The sequence below is a fragment of the Macrobrachium nipponense genome, chromosome 21 (assembly GCF_015104395.2).
Source record: "Macrobrachium nipponense isolate FS-2020 chromosome 21, ASM1510439v2, whole genome shotgun sequence".
Classification (NCBI taxonomy): Eukaryota; Metazoa; Arthropoda; class Malacostraca; order Decapoda; family Palaemonidae; genus Macrobrachium; species Macrobrachium nipponense.
This window is the reverse complement of record NC_087212.1, coordinates 71736841-71749974: the sequence shown is the minus strand read 5'-3', so window position 1 is coordinate 71749974 and position 13134 is coordinate 71736841. Positions and strand designations below refer to the sequence as shown.

At 37.8% G+C, this 13134-nt stretch overlaps 1 protein-coding gene across 5 annotated transcripts in view; it reads right to left on the bottom strand.

Moving 5' to 3' along the window:
• Positions 1 to 13134, bottom strand: part of LOC135198157 (galactose-3-O-sulfotransferase 4-like) — a 203785-nt gene that overhangs the window by 42625 nt on the left and 148026 nt on the right. The window contains exon 1 of one of the 5 annotated variants that reach the window (XM_064225656.1): positions 10174 to 10189. The exons of the other annotated variants lie outside the window; for them this stretch is intronic. The gene's annotated coding sequence lies outside the window, so the exon portion shown is untranslated. Of the gene's footprint in view, positions 1 to 10173; positions 10190 to 13134 lie in introns of those variants that run through there. 5 annotated transcript variants of the gene reach the window in all.

Here is a 13134-nt window from a genome sequence, read left to right as displayed (position 1 = left end):
GCTATTAAAGTTTCCAACTCTGCCCCTGATAATAACCAATACCATTACTTTCCTGTAATTAATGTAGCTCCAAATGTCCAAGCACAATCTGAGTCAAATGTCATTTCATCTTGCATTTCATCATTTCAACCCTAAGATTACTTATTACTATATTACTGGGAAAAAAGGTTGATTAAAGCTTTGCAAGTATCTATGATGATTTGGTCAATGGAATGTGTAGATATAGCAAAATCAAATTTCAGCTTCTCTCTTATCTGTGCCGAGTTTCATCATTAATGGTGTCACCATGTCCAATAAATTCATCAAAGATATAACTGTCCATCCTCATATAATTTTTAAAATCACTTGGCGCACTGAAATAAGTTCGTTGCGTAAACTTTCCTGGCTAAATAAGTTCCTTTATTTATACAACAGTTTCACCCAAAGCTGCATTTTCTTTTTCTTGGGCCATCACAAAATAACAATGCTACAGATACGCAGGCCATACCTGCGTCAGAGAGGATGTTTTCCCTGCAACTACCAGGCGAGAAGTGAAGGTATTGACAATGTTATTGGGCTGTGTGGGGCCAACTATATAATATTGAACCAATCTTATTAACGTCAAAATATTGACCGTATGTAGAGGCCTTTAGTGACCTACACAAAAGTTACCATTAAATTAGAAAAATACTGAAACTATACGTTCGTTGTTCTCAAATGCCCGTGGAGAAATAATTTTTACACCTAGCCTTCATTTTGGGTAAAAAATAATAGGCATCCAATCGTCCAAATCTACACAAAAAGTGGACTATTTAGCTTCGTACAGAGAAGCGATACTACCATTATAAAGAATAACTCATGAGAAAAGAGACGATACCTATTAACCACTTAAAAATTCTTTATGCAATGGGTAATTCTATATGTAATACTACAAGGATTTAAGAGAAATTTACGTTTTAGAGAGCAATACGGAGATCTGATATTAATAACCATCAATTAGAGAAATATATTTTTTAAAGGTTTGATGAACTAAATTTCCCTAAACTTAATTCTGGACGTAACTGTCTAATCATTATGGTGGCTGAAGTTTAGTTGTTGCAATACTTTCTGAACGATGTTATCTAGTATTTCCGCCAAGACTGGCTGTATCTCCCTGGATCCAGAGTTCTTCTCTGGATCCTGGTAACTCCACGAGTTCTAGAGTGCATACAGACCGGTTCAGGATACTTGATACACTCAATCTGTCAAAACTTCAAGCAATAATCACTTGAAATACAGATATGAATGTGTGAAGATGACGCCATTTCAAAATGTTAAAAGAATGACAAATAGTCTAGCTAAAGCTGTAATAAATAAAGTTGCGTATTATACGCCTATCTGCGAGAAATTTCAGTAACCCCTACTAACCGCAAGTTGTATAGGCGTTGGAAATGAAATACATTGCACAAAACTGGTGCAAGAAGAGCAAGAGTCTGTCTTTGTTACCGTAAAGAAATCTGTTAAATAAATTAATACGGCCCTCTATGGAATATGTTAAAAATTACGTGGAATCTAAATCTTCTACTGATAAAATCCTTCAGTTTGTTTATAAAACGCTCTACTTTCTATAATATATCGAAGGCGATCTCCTGAGGTAGGTCAATGATAAACAAAAATGATTGCGGATTCAAAAGGCAGAACCTGTCATATGCTGCACTGCTTCTCACAACGAGGCCTCGCGTAGCTGTCAGAAGACTTCAATTACACGTTTACTGCAAGACGCTGTTATTCCGTGGTGTGCCGTTCATCCCCGTACCCTTCAATCATCGTCACTCTCTGCATCACATTTTCACCTTTTATTTTCCTTTGGTCGCCTTTCTCATCTCTTACAGATGTAAAAGTGTGAGCAATGAAAAACCTGCAGTACATATAAGTGCTAAATGGTAAGCTACAAGAAAAAAAGACAAACTAAAAATGCTCTGCGTGCCCCCTTGACAAGCGCGAGCGTGGGCGACGTAATACAGCCCACATGAAAGATACTATGCACTAACAAAAGCGCATATACATAGTAAAAATACATACGAATAATTTTTTGCGCCTGCGTGTGAGCCATCGCACGATGAGCACAAGAAGAGGCAATTTCCTCATTGCCGAGAGTGTTGCACATAGCAAACGTGAAGAATTGGGCAAACACTCTAAAGTTTCAATGGCCTCTAGCACACTTCGCAATCTCCTTCCGCGAGAACCTTTCTCCGGCCTTCCTTCCTCCGCCGTGATTTATCCCAATGTTTATATTCTCAGTTTTATGTTCGACGTCGGGAGATGTTTACCATCGCTTTTACGGTCGCAGGAATCATTGCATTTTCAGATTGGCCCATCAATCCCGCGGACGATACGCACACGCCAAGAAGATTATGAGGAAACCAAAATCTATTTGGTCATATGAAAGAAAGGATACAACAGACTTTGATCTATCGGTGAATAAACAATCCCTTAGCTTACAGATGATCATCCGAGAGTTCCCCTCATTGATTCACTGCCGGGTTTTCCCTTGATTAAATGTAGTAATCATCAAGCACCGTCACTGAAATATAATACCACACGTACTTAATAAATTCAACTAATATTAATTATGCGGCATCCAGTCATTCGTTCTAGCGAAGTGATCAAAACAAGTGATTTAGGAAAATGTGAAAATGACATATGCAATAGCAGCCAGATTCATTATCCGATATGAATGAATCTCATACAGAAAGGATACCCAAGTATCCATCCCAGATGTAACTGCCAAACAGAAAAAAATGACTAATATTCTAAATGCTTCCAGGTATTATAATTCTGTAAAATAGGAATTTCTACCGATTACAACTTAAACTACTTTTATCAGAATATCATTTAATGCCTGTTAAGTAAAGATTTGAAATTCTCCCATATAGAACAGAATAGAAGATAGAATTTAGGCCAAAGGTGAATTACTGCAACGGAAATTGATAGTAAACAGGTTTGAAAGGTGTACAAGGAAGAACAAGTCTTCCACATGCCAACATCCTTAACCCATTTTAGAACAACTTCCATAGCCTATTCGTGGCCTTGTTAGAACCGTTTCCATAGCCTATTCGTGGCCTTGTTACAACTGTTTCCATAGGCTATCCGTAGCCTTGTCAGAGCTGTTTCCATAGCCTGTCTAAGCCCTTCTTGGAACTGTTTCCATAGGCTATCCATGATCTTATTAGAAATGCTCCCATGACTTCTCCTTGGCCTTGTTAGAACTGCTTCAACATGGCCTTATTAGAAATGCTTCCATACGCTATCTATGTTCTTGTTAGAACTACTTACAAAACTTATCCACGGCCTTGTTAGAACTCTGTTCCACTTACAATTCACAGCATTGTTAGGACTGTTTCTATATCCTAAGTTTACTTCTGTATTCTACCTCCCACAACTCATTTGAGGTGTGTTGACACATAAGCTGTCCTGAAACTTCTGGAATATTTCACCAGGTCTAGGGAAATCTCTCTCTCTCTCTCTCTCTCTCTCTCTCAAACGCACACAAGCGCACGCGCAAGCAAACACACACTAAACCAAAATAAAAAGCAACAATCAGAAATACACTCACAAAATTGTGCACGAACTGCATCTTAGTTTGCGAACTTTCAAATTTACTGACTGACGTAAGTGAATGCATATGTCATTTAAAAATATGTATTTAACTAAACTCCACTCTACTTATAAGCTCTCAACTTATACAAACAAGCAGATAGAATATAGAAGTTAGGCAAGGGCCAAGCGCTGGAACCTATGAGGTCATTCAGCGCTGAAAGGGAAACTGGCAGTAAGAAGGTGTGAAAGATTTAACAAGAGGAAAACCCGTAGTTGCATTATGAAGCAATTTTTATGATAGGGTGCAAAGTAAGATGGAAGAAAGATAATATGAACAGAGGTACAGTAAAAGAAATGAAGGAGCTTGCAGCTAGGGGCCGAAGGCATACTGCAAAGACCCTTAAGTAATGCCTACAGTGCACACAAACAAACAAGCAGAGATCACCTCTTAAACGTGTACTGTTATTGCCATCAACTGCAAAAACGTTTCTTCAACGTTCATTTCTTCTCGATATCATTGGTAAGTACAGAACATAGGAAAAACAGACCTAATTAAAGAATTCTTGGCAATAAATACCAGCCTCTGCAATATGAAGTTGTAATCAGGTGTTGATAAACTTTCCCCTTTTCCGCTCTGTAGAAGCACCACACACGACTACCCCTGTTGAATAACTTAATCACAAAAATATAGAAAACGTGATGCTATGTATAAATAAAGGTAATGCCTCGGAGGAAAATGAAAGACGAGAACTGCCGAGATCTTTCGGTCTTAACGACCCTTTACTATAGACTCTGCAGTTCTCGTTTTTCATTTTCCTCCGTGGCATACCTTTATTTACTACCCCTGTTTATTATGTTTTACTATTACTTTTCAGATCCCTCTCACTGAACGCACAGTCTCTATCGTAACCTCTTCAATTATTATGAATGACCACTAAATAACAATGACAGATATCTCGTCTTCGTAGTCCACATGTTAATAATTTACTATACTTGAATGCTGTATTGTAATTCATGATAATACTTTATTATAATTCAGGTTAATGCTACTCTTCTGTTGACACCAATTTTCAACGTTGGGTCACCCAGTATTGCCACATTTCCACACCACCGACTTCCACTCTCGCCTAAATTTTAAATTAATTCAACCATCGGTAAAATCTAACGTATATAAAACGATATATGCCTTCTTTCACAGTCTGAAGGTCATTTCCTATAAATTTCCTTATCAAGACAATCCCAATCACTTTTTATGCTTATTAAAAAAATTTTAAGTAGACTTAAATAACCTTAACTAGATGGAAACCTACAAGTGTCGCCTGTCAGTCTGCATCCGATGTGTCAATCAAGGCATCGCTGTATCGACTTCTGCTGCGTCATGGTTCGGCATGAAGAACCATTCTTTGATGGCTCTTTATTCAGTCATTCTATATTTTTAGATGAAAATTTCCTCGTTTATTTCATTTTTCCACCGTTTCTTCCTCATACATGACATGTGATTGACCCAGAGCTCAGTCTGTAGCAGTGTCTGTCATCTGTGAAATATGAGAATCTGTGCAAAATCTCTGGAGAAATCCGGAATCGGTCTTCGGAATCATCCTGACCAAAATTCTTCCACCTCCTTTGCTCTTTTTTTTCTTTTTTTTCAAGTTAAGAGGGCATTATGGCTATTACAATTACATATGCATCTGGTAAAAATGACCAGTAGATTCTACATATATATTTCAGCCTAAAAAGCAATAAAACCGTTTGTCCACTTGACTACGACGGTGAAGATGGGTCTATTCCAACTCTAATAAATATATCTGAAAACGACAGTTATATGTATGTCCGAGAGGGAATAGACTTTTAACCTTCCCGTGGTCACGTCTGCAAGGTGACCTTGTCATGATTATGGTAACGCGGGTTCGTTTCTCGCTACTGGACATCATGATTTCTTCATATTTCTTTGAAGTTGGAAGTCAAGGCTTTGTAGTGACAAGCGTATGCAAAAGAGCAAAGAATTAGAGAAGTTAAGAGGGCATTGTGGCTATAACAATTACACACACACATACACACACACACACACACACACACATATATATAATATATATTATATATATATATATAGATATATATATATATATATTATATAGATATATATTATATATATATATATTTATAAGACAAATTCTACCACCTGTTTCCGTTGGGGGAAACAAAAACATGTGGAATGTGATTTTTCTCATTTTCCTATCACATCAACATCAATCAATTGTGGTGAAAATCCAAAAACTTGCGGATTTCACATATCGAAGGCAACATTCAACTTGACTTCATCACAAACGTATCATTTCGCTGGTTCGGAGTCGAGAAGATCTGGCCAGGTTCCTCAGCCCTCTCCCTAATGCCATGTATAATTACTGCATGTACCTATGGAGTACTAATTTACTGTTATCTATTCTCAACATGTCTGATGGGGAGTTAGGGTTGTTTTTCTCTTTCAATTATCTGGAAAAATCGGCATGCAAGAAAGTCATGGTCTTCGTTTCCGATATCGATTACGACAGACAAACAGCGAGTTTGCCAATAATTTTCCATCACTGATTTTTAGTCTCGAATTAAGTAGCTGGTACAAGATACGCCGGGTCCTCTGCCCAAAAATCATATCTTCTCCGTTAAGTTTCTTCCGCAGGCGAATGAAGTAAGAGAAGAAATTTTGATATTACTAAAATCTACTAAATTTTCAAAAGGTTAGCCACATAATACAAATGGAAAATAAATTTAAGAGGAGGAAATTTAAATTTCTTTTATTCCCACAGGTAAACACACAACAATTACCATGATAAACATTTGCTAGACCAATGAAAACGGTTTCAACAGTCAACATAAACAACGAAATGTGCAGACTCATTAGTCATTAAAAGCCCTACGAAACAATTAAAAAATTCTTCGAAGCTTCTTCGGCACAACTGAGTTTGCTGTACAGCGCATAATAATGTATAAAACTCTCAGCCACAACCCATGAAACTCAGCCGCGTCCCATGAAACTCTCAGCCACGGCCCGGTGGTGGCCTATGTTGTTGGCACCAATAGTAATGCCAGATGCACGATCATGGCTAACTCTAACCTTAAATAAAATAAAAACTACTCAGGCTAGAGGGCTGCATATTGGTGTGTTTGATGATTGGAGGGTGGATGATCAACATAGCAATTTGCAGCCCTCTAGCCTCAGTAGTGTATGAGATCTGAGGGCGGACAGACAAATAGTTATCTCATTCGTTTTCTTTTACTGAAAATTAAAAGGGAGAATCAGCAGAGGTATCTAGTGTTAATAATAACTATTCTGATATCAAAATTATGCAAACATTTTGTTATTTTACTGAACCCTATTGATCGCGGTTTAACTTTTTATGAGTCACAAAAATAATTTAAATCACCCAAATGATCTCACAGAATCTTCCAGGGTTTTGTTATTCTGGGAGCTTGTACAGATATACATAAGAGTCTGCAAGACAGCATATGAAAATTGTTGTATACAAGAGCGCGGCAACGCAGTGGGTATCGAAGTGTGAAAATGACACCACCAAAAAACACCTGTTTCAGACTAAGAAGTTTTCTATCAATAGTTCAATGATTTTCATTTACTCCCTTTGTTTCAATTCCCATTTAATCCTCATATATACCAGAGAGAAGGAGGGTTACAATCAAATCACAGCTAGCCAGTAGAGGATACAAAGAGAGAAGTTTAAGTATATCTTAGTTTTACCAGACCACTAAGCTGATTAACAGCTCTCCTAGGGCTGGTCCGAAGGATTAGATATTTTTACGTGATTAGGAACCAATTGGTTACTTAGCAACGAGACCTACAGCTTATTGTGGGATCCGACCCACATCGAGAAATTAATTTCTATCACCAGAAATAAATACCTCTGATTATTTGCTGGCAGAGCAGGGGAATTGAACCCGGACCCTGAGATCGGTAGTCGAGGACGTTGCAAAGAGAGCGCAAAATACTTTTCTAATTACAATATCTTAAAATAACGCGAATAATAGAGGGGAGAGAACTATGATCTAGAATTGTTGTTAGCCGAAGTTTCCTTATCGTTACGAGGAATAACTACAGAATATGTGAAATCTAACATAAGGTACGAATACAACTTGGCATTAGTACAGACATCTTTGCCAAGTTATGACATCTTATAAAAAGGCAGTATGCCGACAGCCTAAAATACCTACGTAGTACAGCTCACTGTACCAGGCACTTCGCGACATTAGCCTTTAATTTAATGACGAATTTACTGTTTACACTCAATCTGACTTTTCAATAGGAAATTTATTAGTGTGTTTGTTCAATGCTGGTAATAAAAAGCGTATAGCTGCTTCCTACAATCATAAATCATTATAAAGCACATCGCATCAAGAACCATGCAAACTATATACATTATTAAACTGAATATAGAAGTAACAGAACAAAAATAAAGCAAAAATTCATTTAAACATATTTCTGTTCGCTTAATATGCCTACATTTCGCGTACTGTGCCTTAAAGTCGCTTTTCAGCGAGAGGCTAATTTACTGGACACCCCCTCCCATCCTGTGAGAGGTCGCATCAGTGAAAGATACCTATAGCACAGCACACCCAAAAGGGCTGAGTCACATAGTGGAACAAACCATGTCATTAGTATTGGGCTTTAAAATTGAAGTTAAGTACAATTCGAGCTAAACATTATATATATATATATATATATATATATATATATATATATATATATATATATATATACATATATATATACATATATATATGTGTGTGTGTGTGTGTGTATTTATGTATGTATCACATTTACATTTATATAAAAAAATAGACACAAGAAAAGGAGTGATACCATGGTGAAAACGTCTCCTAGAAGGAGGAGCATCTGAGTACTGTTGTTAAGGAAAATGATGATGCAGTCAACACATTTATTTGCAAGGAATCCATTTTAGCGGTTGAATTTAATTAATACCATTAGAAAACTACATATGCATATGAAGTCGTTTCGACCAATAGTACCAAAACTGCATAACACATAAACGAACATTACTTTAAAAACCTTAGAGAGAGAGAGAGAGAGAGAGAGGAGAGAGAGAGAGAGAGAGAGAGAGAGAGAGAGAGAGAGAGAGAGAGAAATTTCATTAATTCATATTTTCATAACATCAAATGTTTCGTGTTTCTCCAAATTTTTTTTTATCCACTCAGCAGATTGCATTTTTGAAACTTCCATAATTAATATGGCCCAACTTTTGAAACAAAACTTCTCTGTAAGACATTTTAATCTTAAAACAAGTTTTGAAATTTTAGCCTTGCCTTATTCATTTCACATTCCAGCCGTTTAAAAAAACGCGTAAAATGTTAATTTTGTTTATATAATATATATATATATATATATATATATATATATATATATATTATATATATATATAATGTACGTATTATTATATTACCTACGACGTGGGTCAAACCCAAATACAGAGGACACTACTCGATAACCGTCCCAAGAAGAACGATTTGGAATTTTCGTTGTTAAACCCACTGACTTCTCTTGATATGAGCAGTGCCTCATGCATCTGGTAAACGATCAACTGTGGTGGGTGGTAAAAAGAACTTGAAGAATGATACCTCCTGCCGTCACATTCTTTGCTATCGAATATATATATATATATATATATATATATATATATATATATATATATATATATATATATAATACGTATAACATTAACATAGCATCGTCATATCTGACGGTATACGCCATATAATATACAGTTCATGTAATGTTCTTTCCGTTCGTAAATATTTGAGAGATTTGCAGGTGTGTTCTCTGATCCTACTTCACGACAATACTTAAACATTTTAACACAATTCCCGAATAGTCTCTGTTGTATTTGAACAGCTGCTTTCCTGACTCGACGTCACTTGAACAAAGCCTTTTACTGCTTGCTGTCAGCATAAACCTAGAGGGGCGCCGGTGTAATGCTTTGAGAGGGATAGCCGGGGGGGGGGGGGGGGAGGGGGGAAAAAGAGGGGGGGGGGTTGTTCAGGAGGATTTGAGCTCCTCTAAAGGCCTTGGCGACTTCCGAACTCCTCAACTTGACCTCACCTTAAACCTTTGATCGATCAAGAAGTATCGCTTACACGTGTCAGCTCTAATTTAAAAACAATGTGGCCATTAACTTTATTTCTTATGGAAGAACGATATTATAAGGCAATATAATATCTTGACGTCGTCCAGTCCATAAGCATACACAAGGGTACTTTGGTCCGAGTGCGTGGCGTTACGTAACGCACCTAGGGTAGGCACTTCCTGTCTAGAGTCTCTCTTAAACTTTGCTGCCAACTATTATGAAACCCTTTTCTTTTTCAAATCCAATTTCATACATGTTGTTGAGTCTGTGAAAAGAATGCTTAGATTATTGATTCCCACAGTCATGGCTGGATAAATATGATCTCTTATGCATTTGTATCACTTGTCAACTGTGGGCAATGAGTTAGGCCTAAATATGTTTTTTAGGATATAGATCGTTACTGCTTTGCTCAGAGCATGGTGTGTCGAGGTTGGCAATGCTGACACTCCCTGCTACTCCCACTGGTTACCGTAACTGCCTTGTAGGAGGGGGTAGTTCCGCCAGCGCATTTCACATGGTGCACTGTAGGCACTGTTAACGTGTTTGCAGCGTCCCTTCGACTCTAAGCTGCATCCACTTTTCTGACTTTTACTACGCCTTCATTCACTTCCTTTCTTCAATCTTGCTGTCCAACCTCTCTGACTATGTACTTCTCAGTGCAACTGTGTGGGTTTCTCTCCGTTCCACGTACTTCATCTCCTTTATTTTCTGGATTTCTCTCCTGCTGTCCAACCACCCCAACTCCACAATTCACTGACTTGAGCCCTGAGTGACTTTAAGTGCCAAAGTGCTCGGTTTGACAATCTAAATGTCATTAATCATATCAAATTAACAACAAAAAATATTCCACCTCTATACACTAGCAGGGCAAGAGTTGAGTACACTCGCACTGACGTGAACTGTATACGAGTATATATGTAAATGAGACTGTTGTCTCGCTCGAAATTCTTCCTTATTCATAGCATATGAGCAAGTGTATTGGTTTCCTCGCCAATTTTTTCTATTACTGGCTTCTAACCTGATGCCTGCGGTGGGCAATGGATACGGTGTACATTTTTTACCTGTGACAAAATTATCAGTGAAGCGCTACTGTATAAAGCTTGGAGGAATAATGGGCAAACTGGAAACGTCAGTTAAGATATGTAGAAAGAAAAAGATTAAGAAGTTGAATCATACGGCAGTGCTAGCGCGCGCGCTCTCTTAATCTCTCCACTTATCCTTTACCTTACTCTGTAAAATTTATTAGTAGCGATGAAGTACGTACATAAATTATTAAGATCCCCTTCTCGCAGCACTAGGGGTCACGGCATGATGACAGAGCAATTAAAAATTCCATGGCATTGCTGTCGCTAAACCAATCAAGACAAAGCCAAAAGAAAGTGGTAAACTGATAACTCCATTCAAAAGCAAACTCCCGAAGGATGGGGTTAGTGGGAGGGGAGAAGAACCTTAGACTTAACGCGCTGTGAGCAAATGAAATTAGGGTTTTAACAGACACAGATGACTCAACGCCTTCGAGGCGGAAAAAAAAAAGAATCAACGAAGATGAATAAAACGTCGGCAGGGAGTGTTTCCCCATCTGTTGTTGTATGTTATGTTCCTAGTCCCACTCGCCAGGGATCTACATACGCGTTATTGGGACGACTGCCGGTTTCAGCAGACAGGTGGAGGATGTTACAGGTCTTGATGACAATATGTCATCCAAGTACTTCTAAATAACAGCATGGAACTTACTCCGCAGCAGTTTTTGTTTCATATCAAGCCAAGAGGTTACTTTCATCGTGTAAGGTGAAGATTTACATGGAGATGAATCACTCTTGTTGATTAGACCTTTTCAAGCATCATGAATATCTGAAGCACAGGACTGATATTTAAAATCTGCAATCATAAGTTTTACAGACACGCTAATTTTACAACACATTTGCCGAGTGGGTGGCGTGTCTGCACAAGAGTATCTAAGGGGAAAAAATGAATATCTAGAAGAACGAATTTGGTTTTTATTTACGTTCACAGAACTTTCAGACAAAGGCATTTTCCTTCGTTTAGGACTAGAGCTCCCCCCAACCCCCAACCCCCCCTTTTTTTTTTTAGCTCCGTACCGAAATAAGGCTTTCGGGTCACGTCACTCTGACGTCTACTTAGTGAGAAAAAAGGTTAGGAAGACACCACCTCTTTCCCTGCTAACAACGAAAAATGAAAGGACATCCGTCATTCAGCACAGATCGCATTAAGGATAGCTAACGACGATCGAAGAAACGAATTCTATTTTTCACGATCACTAAAAGAAATAATAATCGGCCGACTTTCATCTCTATCGTATCGAAAACTGTCTTACAGAAAGCATTTAAGGACAAACATTTACTAATCATTTCACAAATGACTTCCTTCCTTCCAGTCCTCCATGAACTGCGAAAAGAATTGGCAAAATTTCAATTCTACCGAGAATTCACGATGTCCACAAATGAAGCTGTTGATTTTTTTTTTGTTACCTTACAATTTTTGTTGGACTGTGTAGCAATAACTTTGGTCACCGCCGCATAACCCACCATTGAAGAAACAGGACGCTCACATATTACAAAGAAAGACAAACGAATTATAGAGTCTAAACAAACATAAAATTGACTGATATGTTCACGAGCTCCTTAGCTTGATGGGATAATAATCTCTATGTAATCTGCATGTTTGAGGAAAATTTTCATTAACTGGTATGTGGCCGCACATAGCGGATGCTTTTGCAAGCAACCTATTTACTCCGCACTTGCAATAAAACAGTCTTCAATGGTTACACTGAATTTTCAACTATGATGGGAAAAGTGTAGACACAACATCTATCACTCCTATCTTTTACTCTCTCACTCTCCCACAATGTACCTCACACAGTGCACTGAGCATTTCTTAAAGTTGTTTGCGTCGTCTCCAAGGCCGCTAGCTGCAACCCCTTTCATTCCTTTTACTATAACTCCATTCATATTCCCTTTCTTTTATCTCACTTTCCATCCTCTCCCCTAACAATTGTTTCTACATTATTTTCAGCTCCGAACGACCTCGTAGGTCCTCTTGGCCTTTTGCCTAAGTTTTATATTACAATTCCAGTATGAAAAAAAATTCACTACTGGGGTTAAAGGAGACATGCTGAATTTTATTTAGGAAAGGAGCCTATACCGTTCTTTTTTTTTTTCTTTTAACCAAGCTCACTTGTGTAATATGAAACGAATCAGAAGACAAGCAAAAGGCAAAACACAAAAGGGAAATGAATGCTCGATCATTACTAAACCAAGGTTTATCCTTCTTATACTTACAACGGATCCATATTATGTTACCTAATGAACAGATCTAACGGAGTTCAAGGACCGTGATTTACGTGACCTGGCAGAATTTTCTAGTAATATACAGCTGGAATGACCTCTTTCAGCTAAAAGTGGAAGGAAAA